This window comes from Gallus gallus, chromosome 2, assembly GCF_016699485.2.
Source record: "Gallus gallus isolate bGalGal1 chromosome 2, bGalGal1.mat.broiler.GRCg7b, whole genome shotgun sequence".
Classification (NCBI taxonomy): Eukaryota; Metazoa; Chordata; class Aves; order Galliformes; family Phasianidae; genus Gallus; species Gallus gallus.
Window position 1 is genome coordinate 9,798,641 of NC_052533.1, and position 12,250 is coordinate 9,810,890.

Below are 12,250 nucleotides of genomic sequence, written 5' to 3' on the forward strand. Positions count from 1 at the left end.
GGATGCATCTTTTTAATGCTTAGTAGTCCTAAACTACTAAGTAATAATGCTAATGACTACGCATGTAAATGAAATTATTTGCAGGCATAAATTTGCACAGAATCAAACTTATAGTGTACATTTATAAAACATGCCACACTGTGGATCAAGATTCATTAATTACAAAACATGTTGTTTTCAATTATTTAATTATTTAAATGTTTCAGAAACTTTACAATGCATTTTTTTAGTCACTTATTAATAATATTTAACAAATAGTTTATGTAAAAGCAGGATAAAATGTATGTGTTGCCATGCTACTTATATATATATATGCCTATGTAGTTGTATGTTTCATCGTACTATAGAACTCCTAATCCTGCAGTGAAAGTATAGATCCATAGATTTGAGCATACATCCAGCCCGTTCTGGGAGAGAACAATGACTCTGTGCGCTTTAATTTCTGTTGCTCAAGGTGAATATCCACTTTTGAAAATGTTTTCCAGTATTTCTCCAAGCTGGACTTCGTGATGAGAGGAACTGGCATGTAGCAGAGTCAGATAATTGATACATTTTTCCCCTGCAATAAGATAGGATCCAGACCTAACAGCGTGATAGGATACATTTATAATAAATAGTTAAAGATCTGTTTCACATGTATAAAAAAAAAATAAGAAACAAACAGCAACTCCAGTAGACACCACTAGAGTTCTCCTTCTCCCAAATATCCCTAGCACCATCCTAAACCCTGTTTACCCCAGAAACCTGAACTGTGGACAGACAGAAGAGGAGAGAGAGAGAGAAAATTCAGACACAATAAAACTCTGAGGGGAAAAATATGTGGAAGGAGGAGGCAGCAGCGGCCTGGGGAAGGGATTGAAAAGTTTCCCTTGGCTTAACTTCGCCCCCCCTGCAGCAGCAGAAGCAGCGGCAGCAGCACAAGGTGAGAGAGACTTTTAAGTCTGGGAAGGAGGGGTGTGTGTGCGGGAGGGGGGGGGGTTGAATTTACAGCCCCGTGGATATTTCTGTGTCTGCCTCCCTGGCTTTGGGGTGCTCGTGGCACTGCGTCTCACGCTGGGTGGATTTTTTTTAATATGATGGAGGATTATAAACATGGCGCCTTAAAAAAACTACAAAATCATGTACACACTGTTCCAAGGAGATGGGGGAGAGGGGACAGGGGAAGGGCTGGGCACGAGGGGAGGGGGCAATCCTGCCCCGTGGGGGAGCATATGGGGAGGGGGGAGCAATTATACTTAATAATAAAATGTGTGGGGCCGCGGGGGGTGGGGGGATGGAAGGCGGGATTATATATATATGTATGTATGTATATATATAATATTTTTCGGAGTGGGAAGGATTATCGCAGCCCGCTTGGAAATCGAGGAGGAGAAGGGGATGGCGGCAGAGCGCGTGTGATTATTAACGGCGATTATTTTTGTCCCTACACCTTCCCCGCTCGGATTTCGGCCGTCAAAAGCCGGCGGTTGCCCCGAGTTGCAGCCCGCCCGGATCGGGCCGTGCAGAGCCGGGAGACGATGGGTGGGGAGAGGGACACACATAGAAACGCTCCCGCGGCGCTCCGCGCGGGCCTGCAGGGCGCGGAGGAGCCGGGGACTCGCGTGAGAGACGAGGCCGAGCGGGGTGTGGCGCAGCCCGGCGTCGGCCCCGCCGCCCCCCAGCTCCGCTCCCCCACGCGTGGCGCCCGCTCGGCTCCCCGCTCTCCCCTCCTTTCTCCCTTTCCCTCACTTCTACCCCGCAGCCCCCGCATTTCCTCTCTGTGATGGGGGATGCCTATTCGGAGGACGGGTCTCGGCCCGAGTAATGGCAGCTGCTCGACAGCGCCGAAAGAGACGGCAGCTCCTCGCAGGCCGGGAGTGGGACCACGGCTCCCCTTCTCCGCGAGGGTGGGGAGGAGAAAGGGACAGAAAAGGGGCGAACTCGGAGCCCCGGCCCTCTGCCTCCGGGCGGCTGCGGGAGGGCTGTGCCGCCCCCGCGGCGAGAACGGCCGTGGAGCCGAGGGGACAGGTGGGGGCTCGGCTGCACGGTCCGTACCGCCCGGCCTCCAGCGCGGCCCCGAGGCCGCAAATCCGCCCCGGGGTAGGGACGAGCGGCCCGTTTCTGCGCTCCCCCCCCGCCGCGGGTGATGGCCGTGCGGAGCCTTCCCGCTCCCTCCAGAAATAGTTCCCCCGGCGTGATAGAGCCCCGCGGGCCTCGGCGGTCGGGTGTAAGGAAAATCTGTACTTGCTTTTGGCGGCATTTTTGTATTTTTTTTGTTTGTTAGTCACGCACCCCCGCCCCCCTAAGCCTTGTCTCTGCATAACTCCTCTCCGTTCACTTTCTGAGGCGTTGCCCTCCATCCCCAGCCGCGGGGATTGTCCAGAGGCCTATCGGTCGCCTTTCTTTTATGAGGAAAAGATGAAAGCTTGTGTGGGGGGTTTCCAATGGCAGGGACGGTCAGGAGCCTCTCGTGTGCTTTCCTGACTTGCCCTGCGTGCCAGAGAAAAGTCCTTCTGTAAAATATTAAGGACTTGGAAAACTTTGTGCCTGTTTTTTGGGCCTATCCTGAAAGCAGCGAGTTTAAATTGGGATTTTTTTGTTGTTGTTGTCTGCAGATGTGGCAAGTGCAGGTGCTGCAGCGAGGGGTGGCTTAAGGAGAGGAAAAGAGATTAAGAAAAAAATACATAATTTGGCACTGGTTGGTTTTATGATTGCATAATTTGGTATTTAATGTCCTTGAATTGTCTACCACAGTGTCTGTATTACAGGAGTATTACTATTGGTTGTGAAGAAGTTTTATAAGATCTTGTTGCAGTGAGGAGGGTCGAAGGTAGAAAATGCTTTCTTGTCTCAGTGATGCTTTGTTTTGTTTTCTTTCCTGGCACTTTTGTTTCAATTCGTGGTAGGAAATTGCTGAATTGACCAAGGGTGAGCACAGGGACAGGTGTTGGGGTAAAGGTGGGAGTGGAAATGCCGGCTTGTGGTTCTGATTGTAGTCCTTTGGGCTGTTTAGGCCTCATCCTTCAGTGGGAAGGACCTGGCATCTTTCCACGTTTTTCTTTTTCTTTTTCTTTTTTTCTTTCTTTCTTTCTTTCTTTTTTTTTTTTCCTTCTAAATCTTATCAACCGTTCAGAGCATGCTACAGAATGCCTTTAGGGAAGTCAGCTATTTGCTGACTGCTGTTTTATACAAAAGTGAAAGTACCCACAAAATAATTCCCTGTGTGGATTGTTGGTTACTGCCAGCTTTTTCGTGCCTAAACAAACATTGTCTGTCCTGCAGATATGCAGTGGGGAGCAGGATGGGGTAGGTAGTACTGCAGAGAGCACTTCTTCTTTCTGACTGTGAGTTTGGATGTACGAATGGGGTAAAAGGTTACTGCATTGATGGCTGTTTGTTGGCTCTGCTGTGGTTTGTGCGGTCACGGAGAGGCACCTGCAGTGTGGTGTCAGAGGCAGCACCCAAGGACAGAGGGAGTCTTCTGGAACACTTCTTTACCTGAAAAAAAAAATATGACTTCTTGTGAGCTGGATTGCACCATGGAAATTAACTCATGACAAACTCAGCTGTAACTGGAGTTCTGTGTGTGCAGGTGTTGGGTGAGAGCATTTAGACTTTGGTGGTGTGCTAGGAGAATGCTCATCTTTCAAGTTTATAGCACTGTTTTGACAAAGAAGTGCTTTCTATGGAGAAGTGAAAAGGATCAGGCTGATTCTGTCCATAATGCTTTTCTCGGTGTTAGTAAACTAATTTAAGTTGGCACATTTATTTCAGTGTATGGATGTTCTTTATTTATCCAAACATAGGAGTTTAGCTCTGCTCTCAAGATTGTGACTGATGAAGTTTCTTCACCTTCACGTATTTCTGCTTGTTAGGTGAGAGTGGTGGGTTGCAGTGTGCTCACTTCCATGCCTTTGCCAATGAACAGTGTGAGGGGTTAAAAGTGTCCTCCATAGTGCTATAACTGCTTTATTTGTAATTTTTTAAAATCTGAACACAGATGTTATTTTTAAATACAAATAAATTTTAGAAAGTTTAGACACCATGAGCAGTATTACTGGTAGTTTGCCTTGGCCCTCATGGATTATGGGCCAAAGGAGTATTTCTGAACTTTTTAGGAAAAATAGGATGCTACTGAAGCAACATGAATTTGCTGTCTGTAATCATTGTGCTCACAGCGTATGTAAGTGCCAGGCTGTTTGCTGTAGCATGGTCCTGTGCCCATTGTGTTGAAGGCACTTGGAGGTCTGCATGCAGTCAGTGCTCAGGTGGCTGTGTGTCCTCCTGCCCTTATAGCAGAGAGGAGGAACTTTTGGGGGGAGACCTGAGGCTTTGACAGAGAAAGAGCCTGGACCATCTTTTCAGCCTAACATCATATAAAGTGTGAATGAAATAGCGAAAGGTTGTGAAGTGTGTTCAGTGTGTTCCCCTTGTTGACAGTTGACAGTACAACCTATTGGTTGCTATTTGTGACGTGGTGCTCCTGGAAGAGAAGACGACGAGGTGGATGGACAGCAAATATGTCTTTAAAATCACACTGAAGTGGCTCAGACTACATCTAGGCTGTTGTGAACTGCAGCATGGGAACCTCTGAACTGTGCTAGCTACCACCTCTGAATTAGGATGAAATACTTCAGAAGAGAAAAGACAACATTTGAAGATGTTTTCTTAATTTTATGTCTCCGACCCTCTGTGTAAATGCCTGCATTGTCTAGCCTGTTAGAAAAATGCCTTGTTTCACACAATTTGAAAATCAGGGAGAATTTTGGAATCAGAATTATTTTAGAATTGGTTGTCTGTCTTCCACCAGTTGAGTTTTCAAACCTTGGACACGATGTGCAGCTAGCTTTCCATGTTTACTGCCCTCCACAATTCTACAGAGCATTTAGTTCTGGAAGTTTTAAGAGCTTCAGACAGTGAATCCCTTCAGGATAAAAGATCTGAAAGAGGAACAAGAGTTCCTTATAGCAGATGGCTTAAGGAAACTTCTGATTTTCTCTTTACATTGATTGAAGTGTTTTTATCTAGCTTCGGAGTGACATACATGTCAGTAAAAACAGGGCTTTTATCCTCATTGTAGGTTGTTGTAAATACTAAGTAGAACTATTAAAAAAAAAAAGAAAAATCTATCCAAAGTGTGTGTGGCTCACATAGCACTGATAAACGTGGTTCATAAAATGCTGAGCTGTTCAAAATCACTGGCCATATGTGTAAAAGACTTTTTTTTTTAAGTAAGTTTCAGGATGTGGTGAACACTCCCATGGTACTTGGAGCGTGGTGCCCTTGGTAGTTGGGCAATGCAACGTATGTCATCTTTTATATAGCTCATATATTTTAGTCTGTCAGAGTTGGTTGTGCTAAGTGTTGTGAACAAAGATTGTTCTTGTCAGGTTTTAGATGATTTTTGATCAGTTGAATGTAAATTTAGCTCATAATTGGGTTATTGTTCTAAGGTTTAATCTGCCAGTTGGGAGAGTACAGCCTACAAAATAGGTAGTTTATATGATGAGGTAATGATTCTATTTTGCAGAAATTTCTTTAAAAGTTAACCCTTACATTCCTCAAAAGTTTTAAGTAATTTTCAGCGTGTTGTAAGGATTCGGTCTGGTATTTCTTATTTTTTTTTTTTATTTTTAAATACAGCTCAAATTTGTCTTTAGATAGTGGGAAAAATGCTTCTCCAAAGACCTTTGTTCTGGATGTATTACAGGTAACTGAGCATGGACCGGTAGGTAATGGAGTAGCTGTGTGTGGTATATGTGACATACTGCAGGCCTCTACCTGAGCGTGTGTGAGTCCACGTGGCACCCAGAACTCGTTGTTTTCAGAGGACTGATATAAAATGGCTGCAATCAATTTCTTAAAATATACAAGATATTAAAGGTGAACCGATTTAAGATATAAAACTGTACAGAGCTAAGGGCTAATATTCTTTGTGTCTCAAGGAAGTTTCATTCATATTTTTAATGTCTCAATTTTGTTTTCTTCCCCTTTGAGACAAACAGGGTCTTTTAGTCTTGTGGGCAGATGGCAGCAGGCACAGTGGTGAGACACTGTGACACGACCATGAATCCAAGTTAATGCTCGTGTCATCTAATTTTAGGCCACGCAGCTTTGGTAATATCCTGCCAAAGACTGATCCTATAGCTCCACCACACAGATAAATCCAGAGTGTTGTTATTGAGAGTTCTGTATACAGAAACACTTTTTAATTTTTTAATTTTTATTTTTTTAATTCTAATCTCCCGTTTTCCACTTCAGTCACTGAAATGCAGTTTGTGCTGTGAGATAAGTACAGAGACATATAAGTTGAGTTGAAAATACGTTACTGGTTAAAATGGCAAGAGCATAGTATTTCAAAATTACCAAAATATCAAAAATATAAATATTGTTACTAGTGCCCCAGTGTCAGAATGGCTTTGAACATACCTTTCTACTATAGGCAGTATTATGATCCGAGTAATATAACTGCAGAGTAAACGTTGTAAATCAATGATTATGACTCTTCATACCAACCCTCAAGTGCAATATCATTTAAAGGAAATTATTAATAAATACTTTTTGCCCCAGAGATTGTGAAACTTGTTGGCAAAAAAACTGAAGTTGAGCATAGCTGCCAAAATACCAATAACTTCTCCTTCACCTTTTGTGTGGGAATTGCACTTCTGCACGTGAAGAACTGATCTCACTGTTAGTCCCTTTTTGTCCATAATGCCATACAACCAATTTGAGTTCTAGTCTCAAGCTAAGTATTGTAAATAAATATTAAGCTAAATATATTGCTGTTTACCTCTCACTTCTCCCATTTTGTTTCCTTTTCCTTTGTTAGCATGTTAAAAATAAACATGAAACCAGCTTGCCTTATATTCAAATGTATGCCTTTCAAGCAGCTGATTTAACTCATGTTTTGGTTGTGGACTGCAGGAGGCTGCCGTAGGTGTAGGACCCAGAAGTGGTATTTTGGAAAGTGGATATTTGGATTTCGATGCTTTGCACTTATAGCATGACGTTATTATCTGATCCATTCAGCGTAGGTGGATGGGAGTAGCAGGTTGGGATAGTGTGCTTAGTTCCCTAATTTTGTCAGTGATTCTTATCTTACAGTGTTACTTTTTATTGGAAATTTCTGGAGCAGCCATGAAGTGAGGCAAAATGGCGTTGTGGGAAAAGGATTGGAGGAATCCCAAAGTAGCTACAGATAATGCACAAAGAAAACTAAATTAGAAGGATGTAAGATATGTTTATTGCTCATTAAATCTTCACAAAGATCTGAGGGACAAGAGATATATCTTTGTTAGAATGCTATCATTTTCTGTTGTCTCAGGCAGTGTTTGGTATTCAGTAAGAGGTCTTCTTGTCTACAAGTAACTTTTGAAGTTACAGATGTTTCTCCAGTCAGAAACTAAGTAGCAGCCGTGTTTGCCATTGGCTCTATATGCCTTTTTACTATTTCTTGGTGTTGACAAAGGAAAACTTCCGGAGAGAAAACTTTGTGCCTTGTGGCATAACATCACAGCGCACACATTCACATATACAACAAGTGGAAAATTCACCTCAAAGTTACAGGGTTTTGTTTCTCTGATTTTCCTTTGGGCCATTTGTTAATCTTGACATCAGTATTTCCTGAGCTGCCATTGGCTGCAGGGTGAGCTGCCCGAGGTTCCTGCCCAGTCCCTTCTCCCCAGCCAATTGCTTAAGGTTCAGGTTCAAAATTGTACAAATGCAAAACAAAAGAATAGCTATTTCATAAAATGTAATCATAGGCCACTGATTGTTCACTGATGAAAACTGATGATGTTCGCTGCAGAAAATTCATCATTACTGGGAGATTAATATTAATATGATGACGGAGACCTTGGTCATATAAGCATTTGTGTCAGACATAAGAATGCATCAGCCTTGGAGCACACTGATGAATCGAGTTTATTTTTCATAATTTTTTAAATTAAATCTTTACATAGAACTCCTATATTAAAGGAAGGCCACAGTTGAAGTTCATTTTGTCTATACAATTTTAAGTAATATTCTATTTTGGATACTTCACTGGGATACTCAGTGTCATGTTGGTGTTTTGCGTGCCTATTGATATCAGCTGTATGAATACTGTTATTTTACAAGGTTGTTTTTTTGTTTGGTTGGTTGGTTTTTTTTTGGTTTTTTGTTTTGTTTTGTTTTTTTTTTTTGTACCTGCTCAGTTTTACATTGCTGATTGTTCCCATTGAAGGTAAGGCAGTTTCCTAGTAAGTGCTAATCCTTGAAGGAATTTACGGTATCCATGAGCAAAACAGAGGAAATATGGGTAACATTTTTCTGTTAGTGACTTTTTCTATAACATGCAGGCTGTAAGATATTAAGACTTAATTATAAGCAAAGAAACGGGTAAAAGAGGAAATGTGATAATTATCAGCCATTTTCACAGGAACCAGTCTGGCACCATTTTTAGCTTCATATAGACACAGTTGAGGCTTTTGGACATTCCTAAGAACCAACTGCAGCAACCTTTCCTTGGGAAGTAGAGTTCCACTGTCAGTCATCTTTCTTGTGCATGCTGATATTTGAAGATAATATAGCATACTGAATAATATGGTGTTGATACAAACATTTTCTGAGTAAAAAGAACTTTAATTTCGTCAACCAACATAGCTTTCTGAAAACTTTTCTTAGCTCAGTGTGGTTGTGGGTAAGAGGAGTTGTGCACTCGATCAGCAGTAATTCTCATTGACCTCTTAGTCAGTCTGGCTAGAATGTCATGTCAGGTTAATTAAAAGCTGTTGTGAATATTAATTTATTATTATTTTTTTAATATATATATATATATATTAAGATTGTTTTCTTTCACTGGCATGTCTTGCTGAAGGTGGGTTTGCAATTGGGCTGGTGCTGATGTGTACCTGGGAGCATTTCAGACTGACTGCTGTAAAGCAAGAAGCCTGGCTGCTATCAGTCCAGAAATTGCATCTTTCCGTTTTGTAGCTTTGTTGTCATCACTTCTTGCACTGACCTGATGTAAATAAGCTTACAGGAAATACTCATAAGAAAGATTCTGCCTTTTCCTGTGCATTTTCCACTCACTGGCTGCCAGAAGGATTCTTTCTAAGATCTCCTAATTTGGAAGCATACCCTCGACTTCTTTCTTATTCTGGACGTGAGAGCTTCTCTTCTTGTTCAGTTTGTTCTTTTTGGGAAATACAGGTTATTGGTCAGGTACCTCTAGGTGCCAGTGCTATTAGATTTTCTGATCCGCATTGGCTTTCTTTGTCTCAGTAGTTCTGAAGAGAGATTGATAAGAGTAACCTGTTTACAGGCTGTCCAAATGTAAGCCTAACTTGAATCTCTAACTTCTAAAGAGGTGTAGCTTTCAATCAAATGAGAAGGTTTCTGTCCCTTGTAGTGGCACAGAAAATGGTGACAGTCACCAGCTGAAGGTAACCAGAGGCACAGATGCTCTGAGTCCAGGTGTGCCCAGGAACAGAGCAGCATATGCTCTGCCAGGTTAGTGGGTAAGCAGTCACAGTGTTTCCTGGGCCAGGGGGAAGGAATGGTGTCCAAATTTCCGCTTGGCTTCTCTTCCACAACAATTGCCTTTCTTGATCAAACTGGCGTGTTTTGTTATACAGAGTCTGGCAGTGCTGGAGGCAAATCTCAGATGTCTCCTAGAAAGGAGCCAAAAATCACCAATTTTATGATGTAGGAGGAAGTTATAGAAAACTTTGTTCCTCAGCGATAATTAGATCTTGGTTTCTGCATTACGCAGCAAAAATTGTGTTTATTCCAAAACTCATTTTGAGTATTTCAAATTCTCTTTCATATAATAGCTGAACATTTGCTGTAATGACATTAAAGCCTGCTTCTTTTTGGGTCAAGCCTGTTCTGTCCTCTGAATGCCTCGCAGCCTTCCTCCGCAGCGTTCTTTCTCGGGTATTTATCCAGAGCTCCTTCCTCAGTTGCAGGAAAGAGCCACGTGTACCTGCCTGCTCGTGTGGCGTTTGATGGAGATAAGAGACCTTGAGGGGTGAGTTAATGCGAGGCCCTGGTGGTTGTCTGCTGAGTGCAAATACGAGCTGGGAAATGCGTGTATGAAAGGAGGAAAGAGAATTTGGGTGAGATGTGCCTGAAGTGGAAGCGCAGGTATACACAGCACAATCGGGTTACTTTGTTAAAATGGTGTGCAGTACCACCGACTTCAGCGGTGCAATATTGGTTTCACCTGCAGAAAATTTTCTCCCGACTGTCTGGGAATGAGAATATATAATGAAGTGTTTATGTGTGAGTGACAGGGAGAGAGCGTGCGAGGGGGAGAGCGCATGCACGCATTTTCAGGCCTGATTGATTGTATGAAAAAAAAACCTGGAGTTGAAAGAACATTATTTCAAATTAACAGTCATTATCTTCACGCGTGAGATAACAGTTCACTTTGGACCAGATCCTGCGATGTATCTTGAGCAGAGATTGCATTTTCCTCGAATGAGGTTATTCAGTGTAAGAACTGCAAAATGTACGCTGGTTTTTGACAATAAAAATGTGTTGTTTAGTCACCATTTATTAGAGTGATACTGCATTATTTCTCATAGGGACATGTGTGGTTTTCTGATTTTTATTTTTTTTTTCACATAAATTGCTATATTTCTTTGAAATACAAGAAGTAAGATAAGCCTTTCCTTGGGTCTCTGATCTCATGCTTCGAGAAGCTTGCAGCCATTTTAATTCATGCTGCATTCATTGATCTATCAGATTATTTAATCACATTGCAGCTCGGTCATCTGACTGTTGGGCAGCGTTGAAGAGTTCTGTAATATCGTTGGGTTATTGGCTTCTAAATGGCACTTCTGCAAAAAGAGGCGAAGGAAAAAAAGAGCAATGAAATATTTCTGTTAACTTATAACAGTATAAAGGAAAACACAATTGAATTCACAGTCTTATCATGCAATATATATTTTTTTTTCTGTGCATGGTCTAAATAGAAAAAAATTGCTCACAGCAGCAAACAAAAGGAGAAATTATTCTGATCTTCCTTGGCGGTTTGGCTTTAAGATACAGAGTTCTGCAGCATTAAGTCATGTAATTAGGTAGGCATCAGCTTGCTACTACGTATTTCTGTAACATACATGATGTGCGAGCATGAAAACAAAAACCACATTAAAAATGATTACCATAAGTAACTTTCTAAAACTAAAAACACCTCTAGGAATGGCTTATTCTATAATTTTAATTACGATCATGGAAAAAAAAAAGTGAGAAAAGCCTATTTTACATATTCAGCAGCAGTAGGAAACTAATTTCCTAGACTGTAAGTGCTGCTATTGTTCTATAGTAGAAGCACAATGGTCTAGATACATAAAAAGAGAAGAAATGTGGCAACAAGTAGTGTGTGGCAGCGGAAAGAAGACAACAGAGACGTGATGCTCTCAGGTGTCTGGTGTTTTCAGCTACTCCCAATGAAGTAAACCTTGGTATGCAGTAGGGAAGCATATTGTATAGAAAGAGATGGTAGATTCTTTGACAGTAGTGTGCTCGGCAACAGTGGTTTATAAAGGGCCATCTTTGCACTTCTCAGTTAATTCCATACAGAAATGAAGAGTTCATGCTCTTCTGAGGTGTTTTAGTTTGCTGTAATGCAGGTGGAACAAGAAAGAAGTAAAGTTTCTAACATGGGCTTCTCCACACAGTGCTGGGAACTGTACTATACTTTCTTAAATTGAAGCTTAGAGTCCAGAGATGCTCATTCCATCCATCTGCATCCCTTGGCATTTCCTTGTGCATTCCTGATGTACGTTCAAAACTGAATCAAAGGAGTGGGTATGGTCATGTTAAATATCTGTTACTGTACCTTCAGCAGAGATATTCTAAATAGGAGTGTGTGTCAGTTGCTCATCTTTGTTGTTGTGTGTTTTTACTAAGCAAAATATTCAATGGTTTAATGCTCAGTAGCTCGCCTGCTTCATTACACCAATCTATGACAACTTTGGTATCACTTCTTGTCCTGCTTTCATCTGAGCTATGTAGGTTGTGATTCCTTTCTTCAAGTATAACACAGCTTGTACGCATGAGGAGTCTGACTGTAGATGAGGAATTTGAAGGTTTTTATGAATGCTGTCCCCTGGCCAAGTGCAGTGAGGCAGTTTAAATGAGGATGTGATGTTAGTACTTGCTTTCAGGAGAGTGTTGCATAGGAGGCAAATTCAGATGAACATGCTGTGCCCATACTGCGTGTTCTTTGCCTGTTGACAGGGACTTTGGTCATGGAAGGGTAACTTGGCAAGTTAAAAAAAAA

The 12,250-nt window shown here is 41.8% G+C and overlaps 1 protein-coding gene across 12 annotated transcripts in view; it reads left to right on the forward strand.

Annotated features, from left to right (window-relative positions):
- The first annotated feature begins 757 nt into the window (after nucleotides 1-757).
- ZMYND11 (zinc finger MYND-type containing 11) overlaps nucleotides 758-12,250 on the forward strand; it is a 102,768-nt gene continuing 91,275 nt past the window's right edge. For 7 of the 12 annotated variants that reach the window (XM_015282143.4, XM_418557.8, XM_040694871.2 and 4 more), the window contains exon 1: nucleotides 758-922. The gene's annotated coding sequence lies outside the window, so the exon portion shown is untranslated. Of the gene's footprint in view, nucleotides 923-1,341; nucleotides 1,395-1,759; nucleotides 2,207-9,923; nucleotides 9,992-12,250 lie in introns of those variants that run through there. The other 5 variants (XM_046937841.1, XM_040694814.2, XM_040694865.2 and 2 more) reach the window with 3 other exon arrangements.